Below are 20,013 nucleotides of genomic sequence, written 5' to 3' on the forward strand. Positions count from 1 at the left end.
TACAACTGTCACATAGTCCTGAAACAAAGCCAGTGACTTAATTGCACACATTCCTATGAAGCAATGTTGGATTATTTTAGACAGTTCTCAGGGAACAACAAATATGAATGTACACGATATGCTGGAATCTGTAAAACTCTCGCCCACCCCTGGCAGACATGGGACAGTTTGATACCAGTGTGGAAAAGAAGCCACCTATCCCAAGCATCATCTCCACCCTTGTGGATACCGTTCAGAAAATAGCTGCTATGATTAAAATGATGGAATTCAATGGTCAGTAATAATTCATGGTTAAGCTGATATCTTTCCCAATTACTGCAGTGAGTAGTGCAAACTATTGATCCTCCATGGCTGGAGAGGAATGCATAGGCCTCAGTGTTTTGGATATTTCAAACATTTTCATCCACATTTATTAGTTTTTTTCCTTATCTCTGTTTCTGAAAACATCAAAGCTCTTTATATTCTGTTTCGATAAAAGGGGACTGTGAGTTCTGTAGCCCCAATGCCTTTAACGTCCTATGAGTTTCATGTTCAATAGCACAGCCATTAGGAGCTATTTGAGACATTGTCCCGAACCTGCTGTTTCTCCCTCCCTCCCTCACCCATTAGCACAAATCATTTCAAACATTATGCAAATCAAATAGCTCACCCTTACACTATACAATGCAGGTTTAATTGAACGTTAACAAAAGTGAGATACGATGGTGGTCGCCTATAAGGATTCTAATCAAATCGCTATGACCAAATCCTTTTGATATTCTCTTAGATTCTAAGAACAAACACCAACAGCGCTGCAGTAGGTATTCCATTTACAGACCACATGTAGAGACAGTAGACTTAGGAGGCGAAGGAGGAGACAGAAGGCATATTAAGAACCCAAGCAGTCTAGGCATTGTTGTTGTTATTGTTGTGGGTCAGATGTGGGTCACTGTCTCCCTCCTGCTGGGGCTCACTTCCTGTGCAGCTGTGAGGAGGCCGTGAGGCCACCACTGGTTCTGCCATGTGACAACGGAACAGCATCCAGGGCCGGACGGACACACATGCCTGGTGGAGCTTGACAGGGAGCGTCCCCTCTGACCCTGCCTCCAGTCTCTTCCTCCATTCCTCTCTCTCTCTGTTGAACTGGTAGCAATTAGAATGGGTACCAGGTTGCTGCTCCCCTGCTGGGCACCTTGGGGCTGACATGCTCTGACTGATGGAGAGCTGTCTGTTCTGTTGGCTTAGTCATACGCCTAGGGGTGGATCTTGGAATTGTAATGTTGACCGAGCGAAGCTTGTAGACTACTGTACATTTCCCTTTCCTATTTGTCAGTTGTCATGGGTGGGGCCTTAGTGTTTCCTTCCTAGGTCACATGTACAGGAAACACTCCCGGCTGTAGTCATGGAGGATATCAAGATGCCATGGAACAAATTAAGAAATGGAAATACTCCTGCCCAGGCCTACAGATATGAGTGGGAGAGGAGAGCACAGGGATCAGACAGTAAAGAGACAGGATACTGGAGGTCTCCTTTAAGTCTCTTCAAAACACTGTAAATCATTTGGCAAAACTTCCCTCATCGTTTAACACCAAGGCTTTGACACAGTGGAAGGAAAATGGTTCTGGGTATGATTGTCCTTACATCAGCAGATTAAATGGTCTAACCACAATTTACGTGGTTTCAGCAGCTCCCACCTGCCTGCCAATCAGTTCTTTGCTCAGAGCAACATGCAGGCAGCCTTCAGGGTGTCCTATCTCACTGTGGGTTTGACTGTAGCTCCATCCTCTCTGCTCCATCCTGGGGTCTAGGCGATGGAGGGCTGGGTGCTGGGGGCTGAGGCATGGGCTCTTCTTTGGTCCTGCTGAGACCTTGCAGCACCAGGAAGAGGGAGAGTTGTGATTTTCGACTTATAGTGCTGCTCAGAGGATTGGTGTAATGGTGTTCACAGGTGAGGTTAGGATTATTAGTGTTACTGAAGATGCCTGCTCCATTAAGATGGGTGATTGCCAGTGGTTTACTGTTCTTGCAAAGCCTTGTATTGATATGTAGCCAATGACTGAGTGGCATTGGTCAGGGGTGTCATGCACCCGTTATTTTAGAGGGGGCACAAAGTATTTGATGATGGAGGGGGGGGGGGGGGGGGGTCCAGAGGGGCCCCCTCCGGAATTCTGAGAATTTCTCATTTTTCAAACACCTGAAACCGCTTTTTCTTGCAATCTAGAGCCATAATCATTATGTCTAATTCTATGTAAAAAAAAAATAATATGTCTAGGTTATCTAAGCATACCTTTTCACCGGTTCCATTATCATTTTGATTAATGATGCACATTGATTCTTTAAGAAGTGTCATGCATTAGGAGTTCAGTACAACTGCAACACTGGTATATAGTATCATCACCTACGAATTAAAGCAATTAAATTATTTTCTAATGTCTAGCAACCTTGCCAGAATGCCAGCTAAGATAGTTAGACAAGCTACTCTACCTTGATTGATGCCTGAAATGGCTTGGTATCTAGTTATGAGGTTGGGAGATTGGGAACCTATCTAGCTGGCTAGCTAAAGCCGACTTCATAAATTTGCTAGGTGGCTAGTATTACAGAGTATTACGTGGTCTGAATACAGAGTATTACGTGGTCTGAATACAGAGTATTACGTTGTATTTATTCATCAAGAAGGAATCAATAGGCTACATAGCTTGATCAAATTAATTTACAAACGTACCTCCTGTGAGTCCTGCCTATCACCAGCAGCTAACATCAAATCAAATGCTGTGTGTGTCACTCTACACCCTCTCTCCTCCATCACTGACTATACTGTCTGCACGCACTAAAGCAGGGCTCTCCAACTCTGTTCCTGGATAACTATCCTCCTGTAGGTTTTCAATCAAACCCCAGTTGTAACTAACCTGATTCAGTTTATCCATCAACTAATTATTAGAATCAGGTGCGCTAGATTAGGGTTGGAGCAAAAACCTACAGGGCGGTAGCTCTTCGGGAACAGGGTTGGAGACCTCTGCACTAGAGTTTCTAGCGTTCTGTCCAGCATATCTTTGCTCCGTGGTTCACCTCGGAAAGAACCACTTACTAGGGAGAATGGGGGGGGGGGGGGGTAATGCCAAATGTGTCCAGTAGTGCTGATGATTATACAATGTTTGTATTAGCGTGCACAAAACATTCCTCTGATGTTGGCAGAATGTTACCAGACCATATTTTTCATGTTCTTTAAAAGTTCCCAAAATATTTCATTAGGTTGTGGGAGCAGTGTGGGGACATTACAAGAGATAGGTTCCCCAAACACAAAATCTGTCCAGTTGTTCTGATTACAGTGGAGGCTGCTGAGGGGAGGACGGCTCATAATAATGTCTGGAACGGAGCTAATGGAATGGCATCAAACACATGGAAACCATGTCTTTGATGTACAGTGAGGGAAAAAAGTATTTGATCCCCTGCTGATTTTGTACGTTTGCCTACTGACAAAGAAATTATCAGTCTATAATTTTAATGGTAGGTTTATTTGAACAGTGAGAGACAGAATAACAACAAAAATATCCAGAAAAACGCATGTCAAAAATGTTATAAATTGATTTGCATTTTAATGAGGGAAATAAGTATTTGACCCCCTCTCAATCAGAAAGATTTCTGGCTCCCAGGTGTCTTTCATACAGGTAACGAGCTGAGATTAGGAGCACACTCTTAAAGGGAGTGCTACTAATCTCAGTTTCTTACCTGTATAAAAGACACCTGTCCACAGAAGCAATCAATCAATCAGATTCCAAACTCTCCACCATGGCCAAGACCAAAGAGCTCTCCAAGGATGTCAGGGACAAGATTGTAGATCTACACAAGGCTGGAATGGGCTACAAGACCATTGCCAAGCAGCTTGGTGAGAAGGTGACAACAGTTTGTGCGATTATTCGCAAATGGAAGAAACACAAAAGAACTGTCAAACTCCCTTGGCCTAGGGCTCCATGCAAGATCTCACCTCATGGAGTTGCAATGATCATGAGAATGGTGAGGAATCAGCCCAGAACTACACAGGAGGATCTTGTCAATGATCTCAAGGCAGCTGGGACCATAGTCACCAAGAAAACAATTGGTAACACACTACGCCGTGAAGGACTGAAATCCTGCAGCGCCCGCAAGGTCCCCCTGCTCAAGAAAGCACATATACATGCCCGTCTGAAGTTTGCCAATGAACATCTGAATGATTCAGAGGACAACTGGGTGAACGTGTTGTGGTCAGACGAGACCAAAATGGAGTTCTTTGGCATCAACTCAACTTGCCGTGTTTGGAGGAGGAGGAATGCTGCCTATGACCCCAAGAAACCATCCCCACCGTCAAACATGGAGGTGGAAACAATATTCCTTGGTGGGTGTTTTCCTGCTAAGGGGACAGGACAACTTCACCGCATCAAAGGGACGATGGACGGGGCCATGTGCCGTCAAATCTTGGGTGAAAACCTCCTTCCCTCAGCCAGGGTATTGAAAATGGGTCGTGGATGGGTATTCCAGCATGACAATGACCCAAAACACACGGCCAAGGCAACAAAGGAGTGGCTCAAGAAAAAGCACATTAAGGTCCTGGAGTGGCCTAGCCAGTCTCCAGACCTTAATCCCATAGAAAATCTGTGGAGGGAGCTGAAGGTTCGAGTTGCCAAACGTCAGCCTCGAAACCTTAATGACTTGAAGAAGATCTGCAAAGAGGAGTGGGACAAAATCCCTCCTGAGATGTGTGCAAACCTGGTGGCCAACTACAAGAAGCATCTGACCTCTGTGATTGCCAACAAGGGTTTTGCCACCAAGTACTAAGTCATGTTTTGCAGAGGGGTCAAATACTTATTTCCCTCATTAAAATGCAAATCAATTTATAACATTTTTGACATGCGTTTTTCTGGATTTTTTTGTTGTTATTCTGTCTCTCACTGTTCAAATAAACCTACCATTAAAATTACAGACTGATCATTTCAATGTCAGTGGGCAAACGAACAAAATCAGCAGGGGATCAAATACTTTTTTCCCTCACTGTATTTGATACCATTCCACTAATTCCGCTCCAGCTATGACAACGAGCCTGCCCTCCCCAATTAAGTTGCCACCAACCTCCTGTGGTGCTGAATTCATGCAATGTTTCTATCACGGTCAGGGTGTACAAAACATTTCCCTTAAGTTGCAAGAATGTTCACACACATGTTCATGTATTCTTGAAAGGTTCTCAAAATATTATATTTAGGTTTAATCCAGCATTCCCTCAAATGTTCGTAGAATGTTAGTCCCTATGTTTATAGAATCAAATAATTTGAACAGTCCATGGAGGTTTTAATCATCTGTTAGTGCTGTTTTACTGTTGAGGAATGTTGTTGTAAGACAGTTCATGTAGACGCAAGCAGGGATCAAACCTGGTACCTAAGGAGTTTTATCCCTGGAATTATTCCACTGCACCACAGGGATGTGACTCAGATGAATACAACGCTGTTCATATGTTTAGTCTGACTTCCAGGTTGCGGTCTATGTCTTTGCAGAGATAGGATAACTAAATCTTGAAAAAGATGTATCCTTTATTTACGTCCTATTCTACCAATCCTAGGATGACCACGTGTCCCAGACTGTACAGGACAGTCTGTTAGGAGTGTGTATCGGAGGCGAAGTCAGGTGCAGGAGAGCAGAGTGTAGTGAACAGGCACACTTTTTATTCCGGTCAAAATGACAGCACAAAAATAACATAAAATGTGCACAAAACACAGAACATAGACAAAAAGTAATAGTAACAATTTCCACAATATCAAAATACACGTAACACAAACAATCCTACACAGAGACATGATGGGGAACAGAGGAATAAATACATATGAATTGATTGGGGAATGAAAACCAGTTGTGCAGGGAACAAGACAAAACAAATGGACACATGAAAAATGGCTAGAAAGCCGGTGACGTCGACCGCCGAACGCCGCCCGAACAAGGAGAGGAGCCGACTTCGGCGGAAGTCGTGACATAGTCACGCTTTTTTGCCTCTTTGTCCCGCAACCAAACAATCATGTTCTGCATTTTAGCAACAAATTCAAACACCACCCTTAATTTAAAAAGGTAGATTTGTCCTTTATTTCAGTCAGACATTCACACCTGTCTCTTGCAGTCATGTTGAGTTTATGAAAAGATCAGTTACGATTTTAGCATGTAAATATGGGTGGGGCAAAAAAAATATGAAAAGTGGGATGCATGCCAGCAAAGCCACTATACAACAGAACACTAAACAATACATTAATTGCACTATAACGGTGACAAACGGTGCCCACAAACTGTTAGGGCCTACATAAAGCTGTCCCAACAGCAGTCCCAACATGTTACCACTGCTACACCTGGCAGAGCTTTGTCTTGCAGCGAAACAGTTCATTCAGCCTCATTTAATGCCTTTTAAAAAACAGAGCTGATATGGCTGACTTGCTTAAGAAGGATTTGGCAGTAGATTGTCGACTTGATTCATCATGATGATGACTGCTAGCTAAGATTTTGAAAGCAAAGACTTGGCGGTGACGTAGTGTCCCCATGAGTGACAGAACACTGAGCCAATCACGACGCAATGCTCCATATTTTCTTCTGGCTTACCCCGCCACCACAGAAAGCACTGAGCTAGGCTGAAACACCTGCATTTTGGAGCTGCCTTACTCAAGAAAGCAAAAAAAGAGACCATGTTTGTATGCGGCTTTATTAACTCAATGATATATATTTTTTTTTTACATTGTTTGCAAACTGATATGTGACACGTATTAATGCAAAAATAACATGCTAAAAATGTGGGGTTCCGCCCCACCTGCCTATAATGATGGGTCGCCACTGGAAAAGATGGAAGAGATACAGTATATGATAAGGATGTGGTAGCCTAAGCCAACTGGTGATGATAAACACTTCTCCAATCATTGTTGAGATCTGATATTAGGAGCAGAGCAAGACTAGGCTTAGGCTAATGTCATAGACCTATCGTCAACCAATCATATTTCTCAAATCCTTTCGGACTAAATTAAGTACCACAGTATGAGTCATAAAACCCAGAAATGGTTCCAATTGTTTTTTCATCATTAATTTTTCCATCTGCGATTTTAGATAGTAAATTGAGGCGAATATATTGATAAAACTTACCTTGTCCGAGAGAGAATTACATGGCTATCAAAATGTCACCCAAAGGTAAGCCTACACCCACCAACTGCACAATTCATAAAAAAAAGTGAAAAATTGGCAGAAAAACCATTGGAACCATTTCACGTTTTTATGGGTATTATGACACATCCACTGTGGCAGAATATTCCAGATAAACTTGGAGGACCATAAGGCCTAATTACTTACAAAAAGTGGGCTGCTGATGAAGAGCTATAAAAGTAAGTGAATAGCAGTAATAGAATGAAGCCCAAAGCAAGTAGGGGGCTCCGGGGGTATTCTCCCCTGGCAAAGAAAATAAGGAATTATAAACAGCTAGATGCATGAATATTTTTCAGGTAGCTCGCACCTTCCCACTTGCCATAGCTAATTCTCAATTACAGTGGCTACCGTGGGGCTCTCTACTCTGGAACACATACATCTACAGTGTATTGCCAAAATCCACTCAACTTCAGACAGACTCTGACCTGTCCAATGAGCCAAACTGATTAAACAATCCCACAGTACCCCCCTCCTCACACACACAGTACAGTAATTAGAATCCATAGAGCAGCTTTAAGTTGATCACCCCTCTCCATCGCTTTCTCTGTGTCATCTGTTGCTGTCTCTTAGTATTCTTTGTTGCCGTCTCTTGTCTACCCTCCTCTCGTGACATGTCCTGGTTGTAAGTGGAAAAGAAAACAATTGTTTTAATAGTAATTCCACAGGCTTTTTCACCTGAACATTTTGTAAACCATGTTTTACCTTTTCACTGTCTGTATTTCACCTCTTATCATTTGTGCAAATAAATAACACTAATTGGAATCCATAAGCAGCTTAGCACATAGCACAAGTGATGTGTGGTTATGGAAACTCATAGACCATCAAAAAGTTCGGGGCTGGATCAAAAACATCCGGGGCTGAAGCGCCGGAAGCCCAGGACTAATGACGCCACTGCCCCAAACAACCAAAAACAACCCCATACCCAAACAGGTACCCAAAAGAACCCCAAAGTACCCAAAACAACCCCAAAGTACCCAAAACAACCCAAAGGTACCCAGAACAACCCCAAACAGGTGCCCCAAACAACCCCAAAGTACCCAAAAGTACCCAAAACAACCCCAAACCCAAACAGGTACCCAAAATAAACCAAAAGTACCCCAAATAACCCAAAACAACCCAAAAGTACCAAATATAACCCCAATTTACCCAAACAACCCAAAAGTACCCGAAACAACCGAAGACAACCACAAACAACAGCCAACAACCCCCAAAACCCCCAAACATGTTCCCCAAACAACTCAGAGGAACCCAAAAGTACCCAAAACAACCCCAAAGTACCCAAAACAACCAAAAAGTACCCGAAACAACCAAAAACAACCACAAACAACAGCCAACAACCCCAAACAACCACTGACATGTACCCCAAACAACTCAGAGGAACCCAAAAGTACCCAAAACAACCCCAAAGTACCCAAAACAACCCAAAAGTACACAGAACAACCCCAAACAACCACAAACAGGTGCCCAAAGCAACCCAAAAGTACATAAAACAACCCAGAACAACCCAAAACAACCACACACAACCCCAAACATGTACACAAAACAACTCAAAAGTACCCAAAACAACCACAAACAGGTACCCAAAACAACCCTGGATATGTCCGTGTGGAAACACCCACATACAGAGTAGGCACATAATTAAATCCACACGTACATACAGTATATGCATGCACATATGGGTGCACATACACACAAAGATGCACACACACAGCAAGCATTATATAGGCACCCTTGTACTTTTCTTAAATAATTCCCTATTTCTTCTCAAATAAGTTGTGGGGGAAAATGGTCACAACACCTTGTTATGCTTTTGGATTTTTAACATTGCAGAACAAGTTTAATTTTTAAAAACATATTTGTAAACGAATTTCGAAAAAAAATTGTAATGGACAAAATTATTGTCACCCTGGAGCTAGGACTTGGTTGCACAGCCTTTGGCCAAGATAACTGCAGACAAGCGCTTCTTGTAGCCATCAATGAGCGTGCTGCAAATTTCTACTGACAATTAGGCCCACTTTTCAGCAGCAAACTGCTCTAATTCTTCTATATTTAAGGGGTGCCCCCAACCACTTACTGTTTTCAGATCTTGCGATAGGTTTTGGATGTGATTCAGATCTGGACTCTTCACTGGCCACCCCAGAACAGTCCAGCATATCTTAACTCTTTCTGGGTGCTTTTTTATGTGTGTTTGGGTTCGTTGTTCTGCTGGAAGACCCACAACCTTCAATGTAGGCCCAGGTTTTACATTTACATTTAAGTCATTTAGCTGACGCTCTTATCCAGAGCGACTTACAAATTGGAAAGTTCATACATATTCATCCTGGTCCCCCCGTGGGGAATGAACCCACAACCCTGGCGTTGCAAGCGCCATGCTCTACCAACTGAGCCACACGGGACCAGATCTGGACCTTACTGTTTGTTTTAGACACTGGGTTGAACATTGGACTGCAAAACGCCTGATAATCTGCTGATTTCATGATGCCTTGCGCACGTACAAGGTCCCCAGTACTATAGGCAGCAAAGCAACCCGAGAGCATTAACAAACCTCCTCCATCTTGGATTGTAATTTTCATTGTTATTTTCATTAATTTGATCATCACACAGCACTGATCTGTATTTCCAAAGAGCTGTAAATGTGTTTTGTTGGTCCACATAATACTTTCCCCAGGATTTAGGCTTGTTTAGGCAGGTTTTTGAGAAGTCCAATCAGGCTTTCTTGTGTCTCCTTCAGCAGTGGGGTCTTCCTGTGTTTACCAATGACCAAATTACGCTTTCAAAGAAAATACTTATAGGGGAGGTTCGATAATGCTGTGGGCTTACCCGGCTCCACGATGGGGCAAAACTGAAACTTGTGACCCCTCAGTTTTATGTCCCTATATAAAAATAGCAAAGATGTTCAAATGATTGAGTGACAGGTTGGCGCAAAACCTGTATCTCCGCTGTGCTGTCAGCACAATGGTCAGAACATGCAGCAGTGTATGTAGGGGTGCTATGGAAAGCCACTGGCGCTCAGGGTTTCTGTTAGCTGGAAATTGACAGCTTTTGACCGATAAAATAAATGAAAAGCTAATAAATACTATTTAAGTTGGCCAAATTATCTGGAGCTGCCCTGCTGCTGAGGAGAGAGAGAAAGTGAGAGAGCAGTCTTGGCCTAGGCTGCTGTTGATTGCGAAGATGGAGGCCTTTTTCATTGAAGTAAAATGAAAGTTAGAGAGTGCCTATTGTAAAAAGCCTACAAGGCAGGGCTCCAGTCTGCGACCATTTAGTCACATTTTGCGACCCTTTGACAACTGGCTGTGGGAGATAAAAAATGCATCTATGCGGGCAGAACATTCATTCGCCTCACTAAAAAGGAGGCTAAAACCATGATTTGGTCAAACAGTAAAGTACATTATCCTCATGATTCCTGTAATGAAAGTGTATGCCTGCCGGCCCCTGTACCTGTTTTGCTGCATGAGGCCTGCTGCTGAGTCGAGTGAGCCACTCTCTCTCTCTCATTTCCCAGGGGGGAAAAATGCTCTGGGAGAAAGAAAATGTATGTTTTAAAATCCAATTGTTGGGAGAACATAGCTACCCTGTTGTTACAGATGGAGAGCGGATGTTCTCATCTTTCTGTAGGTATACTTTTCATTTCTCAACTCTCAAATATGAGGTCAATAGCAACTATTTTACAAAGATATTTGATATGGTTTTGAGATACAGAGTGTACGAAATACACATTGGCTATTGCAAGTGCATAGGCCTCATTGGATGGTACAGTAGGCTACAACTGTGTGACACAAAAATGTCACATTAAATGTACTGTTAGATGAATACATGGCTACTATGAGTGCGTATTATCTTTAGAGTTAGTGATCTAGCTAATGGGTTTTGAGTTTCCACTTACTCAGGTGGCTGAATTAGCCGCAAATAAATTAGCCTATGTATCACGATCCTCTTCCTGGAAATGACTGGACCAAAGCGCAGCGGGGTACGTGTTCATGATATTTTATTTAAATCAGAACACTTGAACAAAAATAACAAAGAGAAAAACGAACAGTTCTGTAAGGTAACTAAACTATACAGAAAACAACTACCCACAAACACAGGTGGGAAAAAGGCTACCTAAGTATGATTCCCAATCAGAGACAACGATAGACAGCTGCCTCTGATTGAGAACCATACCCGGCCAAACACAAAGAAATAGGAAACATAAAAATAAAGAAACTAGAATGCCCACCCTAGTCACACCCTGGCCTAACCAGGGTGTGACAGTACACCCCCCCAAAGGTGCGGACTCCGGCCGCAAAACCTGACTCTAAAGGGGAGGGTCTGGGTGGGCTTCCTTTATGGCGGCGGCTCTGGTGCGGAACGTAAACCCCCCTCCGCCTCTGGCTCCCCCCACTTTGGTGGCGCCTCTGGTGCGGGGACCTTCGCCGCCGACCCCGGACTGGGGACCCTTGCTGCGGGCCCCGGACTGGGGACCCTCGCTGTTCTGACTTTGTTTTGTTCAATAGAGATGATTTTGCCTCCATCTTTATATCATAGTGTCACGCCCTGGCCATAGAGAGGCTTTTATTCTCTATTTTGGTTAGGCCAGAGGGTGTGTTTGGTGCGAAAAGTGCAAATCAATCCCAGAACAACAGCAAAGGACCTTGTGAAGATGCTGGAGGAAACAGGTACGAAAGTATCTATATCCACAGTAAAACGAGTCCTATATCGACATGACCTGAAAGGCCACTCAGCAAGGAAGAAGCCACTGCTCCAAAACCGCCATAAAAAAGCCAGACTACGGTTTGCAACTGCACATGGGGACAAAGATCGTACTTTTTGTAGAAATGTCCTCTGGTCTGATGAAACAAAAATAGAACTGTTTGGCCATAATGACCATCATTATGTTTGGAGGAAAAAGGGGGAGGCTTGCAAGCCGAAGAACACCATCCCAACCGTGAAGCACGGGGGTGGCAGCATCATGTTGTGGGGGTGCTTTGCTACAGGAGGGACTGGTGCACTTCACAAAATAGATGGCATCATGAGGTAAGAAAGTTATGTGGATGAATTGAAGCAACATCTCAAGACATCAGTCAGGAAGTTAAAGCTTGGTCGAAAAAGTGTCTTCCAAATGGACAATGACCCCAAGCATACTTCCAAAGTTGTGGCAAAATGGCTTAAGGACAACAAAGTCAAGGTATTGGAGTGGCCATCACAAAGCCCTGACCTCAATCCTATAGAAAATTTGTGGGCAGAACTGAAAAAGCATGTGCGTGCAAGGAGGCCTACAAACCTGACTCAGTTACACCAGCTCTGTCAGGAGGAATGGGCCAAAATTCACCCAACTTATTGTGGGAAGCTTGTGGAAGGCTACCCGAAACGTTTGACCCAAGTTAAACCATTTAAAGGCAATGCTTCCAAATACTAATTTAGTGTATGTAAACTTCTGACCCACTGGCTGAAATAAAAGCTGAAATAAATAATTCTCTCTACTATTATTCTGACATTTCACATTCTTAAAATAAAGTGGTGATCCTAACTGACCTAAGACTTCCGACTTCAACTGTATTTGGTATTAGTGTAGGCCTATGTATTAATCCAAACCAGTTATTTAAGTTCTTTAAATATGAAAACGTGTTTATTTCTGTTGAGACATTTTCTTTTGTGAAGGTTTAAACCAGTTCGTAAGTGTTTTGTTTCATTCTGTTAAGCGATTTTCTTTCGCCAAATTAAGTTCCAACTGTAACGTTGTGTTTTCTGCAATGTAATATCCTGCTCGTATTTTCTATATAAACAATGGCTTGACTTATTCCAATAAAGTTTAGAAACTTTCATTAAGGTTTGGCTATTACATTCAAAAAAATATGTTATTTAGCAGACAGTCTAGAGTGACTGACATGATTTTTCACCTAGTCAGCTCTGGGATTCAAACCAGTGACCTTTTGGTTTCTGGCCCAACGCGCTTAACCGCTATGGCTACCTACCTGCCTTGTACTACTTACCTACCTGGCTTATACTGCAGGCCTATGGTATGATGGAAATACGCACAGGTGCTCCAAATGACTCCAACAGTTGAACTTCAGGTGTGGAAGAATGTTCTAGGCCTTCCAGAGTTACTCCTATAATCTAACAATATAATGCTTTACTTTATAAAAAAATATTGTTGGGGCGGTATGCAAATTTGAGTGGGTCCAGAGTTTCTGGAATGATGGTGTTGATGTGAGCCATGATCAACCTTTCAAAGCATTTCATGGCTACAGATGTGAGTGCTAAGGGGCAGTAGTCATTTAGACAGGTTACCTTGGTGTTCTTGGGCACAGGGACTATGGTGGTTGGCTTGAAACATGCAAGTCTTACAGACTGGGTCAGGGAGAGGTTGAAAATGTCATTGAAGACACTTCCCAGCTGGTCAGCGCATGCTCTGAGTTCGCGTCCTGGTAATTTGTCTGGCCCTGCGGCCTTGTGAATATTAACCTGTGTAAAGGTCTCACTTACATCGGCTACGGAGGAAGTGATCAAACAGTTCTCATGTACATGTAAGGTTCTGTGTTGCTTGCCTCGAAGCATCAAAGGCATTTAGCTCATCTGGTAGGCTTGCATCACTGGGCAGCTATCAGCTGGGTTTCCCTTTGTAATCTCTGATAGTTTGCAAGCTCTGCCACATCCGATGAGCGTCAGAGCCGGTGTAGTAGGATTCGATCTTAGTCCTGTATTGACACTTTGCCTTTTTGATGGTTTGTCTGAGGGCGTAGCAGGATTTCTTATCAGCGCCCAGATTAGTTTCCTGCTCTTTAAAAGCGGCAGCTCTAGTCTTTAGCTCAGTCTTTAGTATGTTGCCTGGCTTCTGGTTGGGATATTTACGTACGGTCACTATGTGGACGACGTCATCGATGCACTTATTAATGAAGCCAGTGACTGATGTGGAAAACTCCTCAATGCCATCGGATGAATCCTGGAACATATTCCAGTTTGTGCTAGTGAAACAGTCCTGTAGCGTAGCATCTGATTCATCGGACCATTTCCGTATTGAGCGCATCCATGGTACTTCCTGATTGAGTTTTTACTTGTAAGCGGGAATCAGGAGGATATAGTTATGGTCAGATTTGACAAATTGAGGTTGAGGGAGAGCTTTGTATGCGTCTCTGTGTGTGGGGTTAAGGTGATCTAGAGTTTTCCCTCTAGTTGCAAAGGTGACATGCTGGCATTGGTGGAAAAAGTATCCAACTGTCATACTTGAGTAAAAGTAAAGATACCTTAATAGAAAATGACTCATGTAAAAGTGAAATTCAACCAGTAATATACTACTTGAGTAAAATTCTAAAATAATCTAGTAATAAAATATAGTTAAGTATCAAAAGTAAATGTAATTGCAAAAATATACTTAAGTATCAAAAGTAAAATAAAAGTATAAATCAATTCAAATTGCTTATATTAAGCAATCCAGATGGAACAATTACATGTTTTAGATTTTTATTACTGGATAGCCAGGTACGCTCCAACATTCAGACATTATTTACAAACAAAGCATTTGTGTTTAGTGAGTCCGCCAGATCAGAGGCAATAGGGATGACCAGGGATGTTCTCTTGACAAGTGCTTGAATTGGACGATTTTCCTGTCCCGCTAAGCATTCAAAATGTAACAAGTACTTTTGGGTGTCAGGGAAAATGTGTGTAGTAAAAAGTACTTTATTTTCTTTAGGAATGTAGTGAAGTGGCCTCCCAAGTGGTGCAGCGGTCTAAGGCACTGCATCACAGTGCTTGAGAAATATAAATAGTAAAGTACAGATACACCAAAAAACTACTTAAGTAGTACTTTAAAGGACTTTACACCACTGCATGCTGGTATAAAATAGGTCAAACAGATTTCAGTTTACCTGTATTAAGATTTTTCCCACTATTGCTGGTTGTATTATTTTTCCCAATTGCTGGTTGTAAATATAATTTGATTTGTTACATACACATATTTATCAGTTGTTATTGCGGGTGTAGCGAAATGCTTGTGTTCCTAACTCCAACAGTGCAGTAGTATCAAAAAAGTATTCACAATACACACAAATCTAAAAGTAAAAGAATCCAATTAAGAAATATATAAATATTAGATTGAGCAATGTCGGAGTGACATTGACTAATATACAGTAGAATAGAATACAGTATATATGAGATGAGTAAAGCCGTATGTAAACATTATTTAAACATGATTAAAGTGACCAGTATTCCATTATTAAAGTGGCCAGCGATTCCAAGTCTATGTAAACTCAGCAAAAAAATAAACGTCCTCTCACTGTCAACTGCGTTTATTTTCAGCAAACTTAACATGTGGAAATATTTGTTTGAACATGACAAGATTCAACAACTGAGGCATAAACTGAACAAGTTCCACAGACATTTACTAACAGAAATGGAATAACGTGTCCCTAAACAAAGGGGGGGCAAAATCAAAAGTAACATTCAGTATCTGGTGTGGCCACCAGCTGCATTAAGTACTGCAGTGCATCTCCTCCTCATGGACTGCACCAGATTTGCCAGTTCTTGCTGTGAGATGTTACCCCACTCTTCCACCAAGGCACCTGCAAGTTCCCGGACATTTCTGGGGGGAATGGCCCTAGCACTCACCCTCCGATCCAACAGGTCCCAGACATGCTCAATGGGATTGAGATCCGGGCTCTTCGCTGGCCATGGCAGAACACTGGCATTCTTGTCTTGCAGGAAATCACTCACAGAACGAGAAGTATGGCCGGTGGCATTGTCAAGCTGGAGGGTCATGTCAGGATGAGCCTGCAGGAAGGGTACCACGTGAGGGAAGAGGATGTCTTCCCTGTAACGCACAGCATTGAGATTGCCTGCAATGACAACAAGCTCAGTCCGATGATGCTGTGACACACTGCCCCAGACCATGACGGACCCTCCACCTCCAAATCGATCCCGCTCCAGAGTACAGGCCTCGGTGTAACGCTCATTCGTTTGACGATAAACGCGAATCCGACCATCACCCCTGGTGAGACATAACCGCAACTCGTCAGTGAAGAGCACTTTTTGCCAGTCCTGTCTGGTCCAGCGACGGTAGGTTTGTGCCCATAGGCGACGTTGTTGCCGGTGATGTCTAGTGAGGACCTGCCTTACAACAGGCCTACAAGCCCTCAGTCTAGCCTCTCTCAGCCTATTGCGGACAGTCTGAGCACTGATGGAGGGATTGTGCATTCCTGGTGTAACTTAGGCAGTTGTTGTTGCCATCCTGTACCTGTCCCGCAGGTGTGATGTTCGGATGTACCGATCCTGTGCAGGTGTTGTTACATGTGGTCTGCCACTGAGAGGACGATCAGCTGTCCGTCCTGTCTCCCTGTAGCACTGTTTTAGGTGACTCACAGTACAGACATTGCAATTTATTGCCCTGACCACATCTGCAGTTCTCATGCCTCCTTGTAGCATGCCTAAGGCACGTTCATGCAGATGAGCAGGGACCCTGGCATCTTTCTTTTGGTGTTATTCAGAGTCAATAGAAAGGCCTCTTTAGTGGCCTAAGTTTTCATAACTGTGACCTTAATTGCCTACCGTCTGTAAGCTGTTAGTGTCTTAACAATCGTTCCACAGGTGCATGTTCATTAATTGTTTATGGGTCATTGAACAAGCATGGGAAACTGCGTTGAAACCCTTTACAATGAAGATCTGTGAAGTTATTTGGATTTTTACGAATTATCTTTGAAAGACACGGTCCTGAAAAAGGGATGTTTATTTTTTTGCTGAGTTTATATAGGGCAGCAGCCTCTAAGGTGCAGGGTTGCGTAACTGGGTGGAAACCGGCTAGTGATGGCTATTTTACAGTCTGATGGCCTTAAGATAGAAGCCATTTTTCAGTCTCTCGGTCCCAGCATTGATGCACCTGTACTGACCTTGCCTTCTGGATGATAGTGAACAGGCCGTGGCTCTGGTGGTTGATGTCCTTGATGATCATTTTGGCCTCCCTGTGACATCAGGTGCTGTAAGTGTCCTGGAGGTCAGGTAGTTTGCCCCCGGGGATGCGTTGCGTAGACCGCACCACCCTCTGGAGAGCCCTGCGGTTGTGGGTGGTGCAGTTGCCATACCAGGTGGTGATACAGCCCGACAGGATGCTTTCAATTGTGCATCTGTAAAAGTTTGTGAGGGTTTAAGGGGCCAAGACACATTTCTTCAGCCTCCTGAGGTTGGGAGAACAGTAGGGGCACGCACCCTTTTGGGCCCCTTTTTTGAGGATCTACGAAGTGGAGGTGTTGTTACCTACCTTCACCACCTGGGGGCGGCCCGTCAGGGAGTCCAGAACACAGTTGCACAGGGTGGGGTTCAGACCCAGGGCCCCGAGCTTAATGGTGAGCTTGGAGGGTACTATGGTGTTGAATGAGCGGGCAGCCTTGCGAGGGATAACACGCTTAAATGTCTTACTCATGTCAGCCACAGAGAAGGAGAGCCCACAGTCCTTGGTAGCGGGTTGCGTTGGTGGCACTGTGTTATCCTCAAAGCGGGCGAAGAAGGTGTTTAGCTTGTCCGGAAGCAAGACGTCGGTTTCCACGACGTGGCTGGTTTTCCCTTTGTAGTCCGTGATTGTCTGTAGACCCTGCCACATGTGTCTCATGTCTGAGCCGTTGAATTGCGACTCCACTTTGCCTCTGTACTGACATTTTGCCTGTTTGATTGCCTTACGGAGGGAATACCTACATTGTTTGTATTTGGCCATATTCCCAGTCACCTTGCCATGGTTAAATGCGTTGGTTCGTGTTTTCAGTTTTTTGAGAATGCTGCCATCTATCCACGGTTTCTGGTTGGGTAGGTTTTAATAGGCACAGTGGGTACAACAACTCCTACACACTTCCTGATGAACTCAGTCACCGTATCCGTGTATTCGTTGATGTTATTCTCAGAGGCTACCCGGAACATATCCCAGTCCGCGTGATCAAAACAATCTTGAAACATGGATTTCCGATTAGTCAGACCAGCGTTGAATAGACCTTAGTACAGGTACTTCCTGTTTGAGGTTCTGCCTATAGGAAGGGAGGAGCAAAATTAAGTAGTGATCAGATTTGCCGAAGGGAGGGCTGGGGAGGGCTTTGTAGGTATTTCGAAAAGTTGAGAAGCAGTGGTCCAATGTTTTACCAGCGCGAGTACTACAGTCAATGTGTTGGTAAAACTTCGGTAGCATTTTCCTCAAATTTGCTTTGTTAAAATCCCTAGCTACAATAAATGTGGCCTCAGGATATGTGGTTTCCAGTTTGCATGAAGTCCAGTGTAGTTCTTTGAGGGCCGTCGTGGTATCGGCTTGAGGGGAAATATACACAGCTGTGACTATAATCGAAGAGAATTCTCTTGGGAGGTAATACGGTCTGCATTTGATTGTGAGGTATTCTAATTTCTCAAAAATCTCTAAACCTTCAAGAAAAATCGAATGAATATCAATATTCAGGTGGTTTATGCCTACTAGTCGAAGATCCTTGCCATCATCTTACCCTACATAGACTAAATGTGATGCATTTATGAGTTGCCTAGCATGTGCACAATACTAAAATGTCAAATTATATTTGATTCCTGGAGTATTTTATATCTTATGCTTACTTGAATGAATTATTCAAAACTGTCCATGAATGGCTACAAACATACATAGCCTCATGTAATTAATTTTCAAAGACACAAGTGGTCATATCATTTTTCAAATACGTGATTACAATTGGGAAGAAGTGGAATAATGAAATACATTTGGAGAATAACAGCAGTATTCTTGCTGACAAGCACAGTAATCACCCTATAGTTGAGCCCATTGTTAAGTATGAGATTTATCCACGAATCAGACTGAATAAAGTAAACAGATAATAAAATCTCCCGAAGACAAGATGACATAAATCCAACCCAACACCCTAACCAAAGAATTGTTCTATTTATTGTCCCCCCTCTAGAATCAAACCTACACTTTTGGGTTCACAATCTGTTTGACCAAAGTATTTATAGTTACAAATCAGGTCACCCTACCAAACCCGGTTAAAACATTCTGTAGGTCTGTCTGCTGCCTTTTCGTAGTCACAGCCTAAACGCCAATCACCAAATGAGGGGACCTATGCAAGTGTGGATTAAATCGACTTTAGTACAGGCTGTCAAAGGGCTGCATTCCGCAATATATTTATGGACCTTAGTATCAGCAACCTAATTTTGTTGACAACACTGTACATAAAACATCGCTACCGTGCTACTCTTTACAGTTGTATAAACTCAGCAGAGAATGTTCCCCCCTCTCCATTCAACTCCACTTTAATCGCGAGGGGCGTTTCTTTAAAACCTGCATCCAATTCCCCCGATCCCTTACATAACTAGACCAATCATATACTTTAATGTGTCACTGTTCACAGTGCAGTGGCAAGACAGGACAATGATAGAGGGTTCTGCTCGTGATGTTAAATTGCAGGCGCAGATGCTACGATTTCAAAATGATTTGGAGCACAGTTGAAAAGTTAACGCGCTGTACTTTTCAATGCGTAATATATATATAAGAGGTGTACCGTGAAAGCGTGAGAAGAGGGTCAAATGCGTGTGTCTCACAGCCAATGCGTGGCAGCTCTGGATGAAAAGATTTCAAAGGTTTTGAAGAGCCGTCTAAAAACACCTCACTAAGGCTAGCAGCAGCAGAGTGGCTGCATCTACATTTCTGCTATTACATCATTTGACCAAACAATTCTGATACAGAGTACCAAACCCTAGCCTTAACCTAACCCTGCTGTAGTGCTTCATAGCAGGCTGATTGTGATTTGCCATGATGAAAAATGTCAATAACGTAAATCTCTGTGGCAAAACCAAATTCCTTCAACAGTGTGTTGTGTCTTTGAACTGTCTTTGTTTTGGAATTTTAGAACCTGGGGCCTG

The 20,013-nt window shown here is 43.2% G+C and overlaps 1 long non-coding RNA gene across 1 annotated transcript; it reads right to left on the reverse strand.

Moving 5' to 3' along the window:
* Positions 1-582: 582 nt before the first annotated feature.
* On the reverse strand, positions 583-2,856 carry LOC139535222 (uncharacterized). Its single transcript, XR_011667083.1, has 3 exons — positions 2,702-2,856; positions 1,674-1,847; positions 583-1,440 (listed from the first exon to the last, which is right to left on the reverse strand). It is a non-coding gene; the product is annotated as an uncharacterized lncRNA (long non-coding RNA).
* Positions 2,857-20,013: the final 17,157 nt, after the last annotated feature.

Source organism: Salvelinus alpinus, chromosome 12 (assembly GCF_045679555.1).
Source record: "Salvelinus alpinus chromosome 12, SLU_Salpinus.1, whole genome shotgun sequence".
Lineage (NCBI taxonomy): Eukaryota > Metazoa > Chordata > Actinopteri > Salmoniformes > Salmonidae > Salvelinus > Salvelinus alpinus.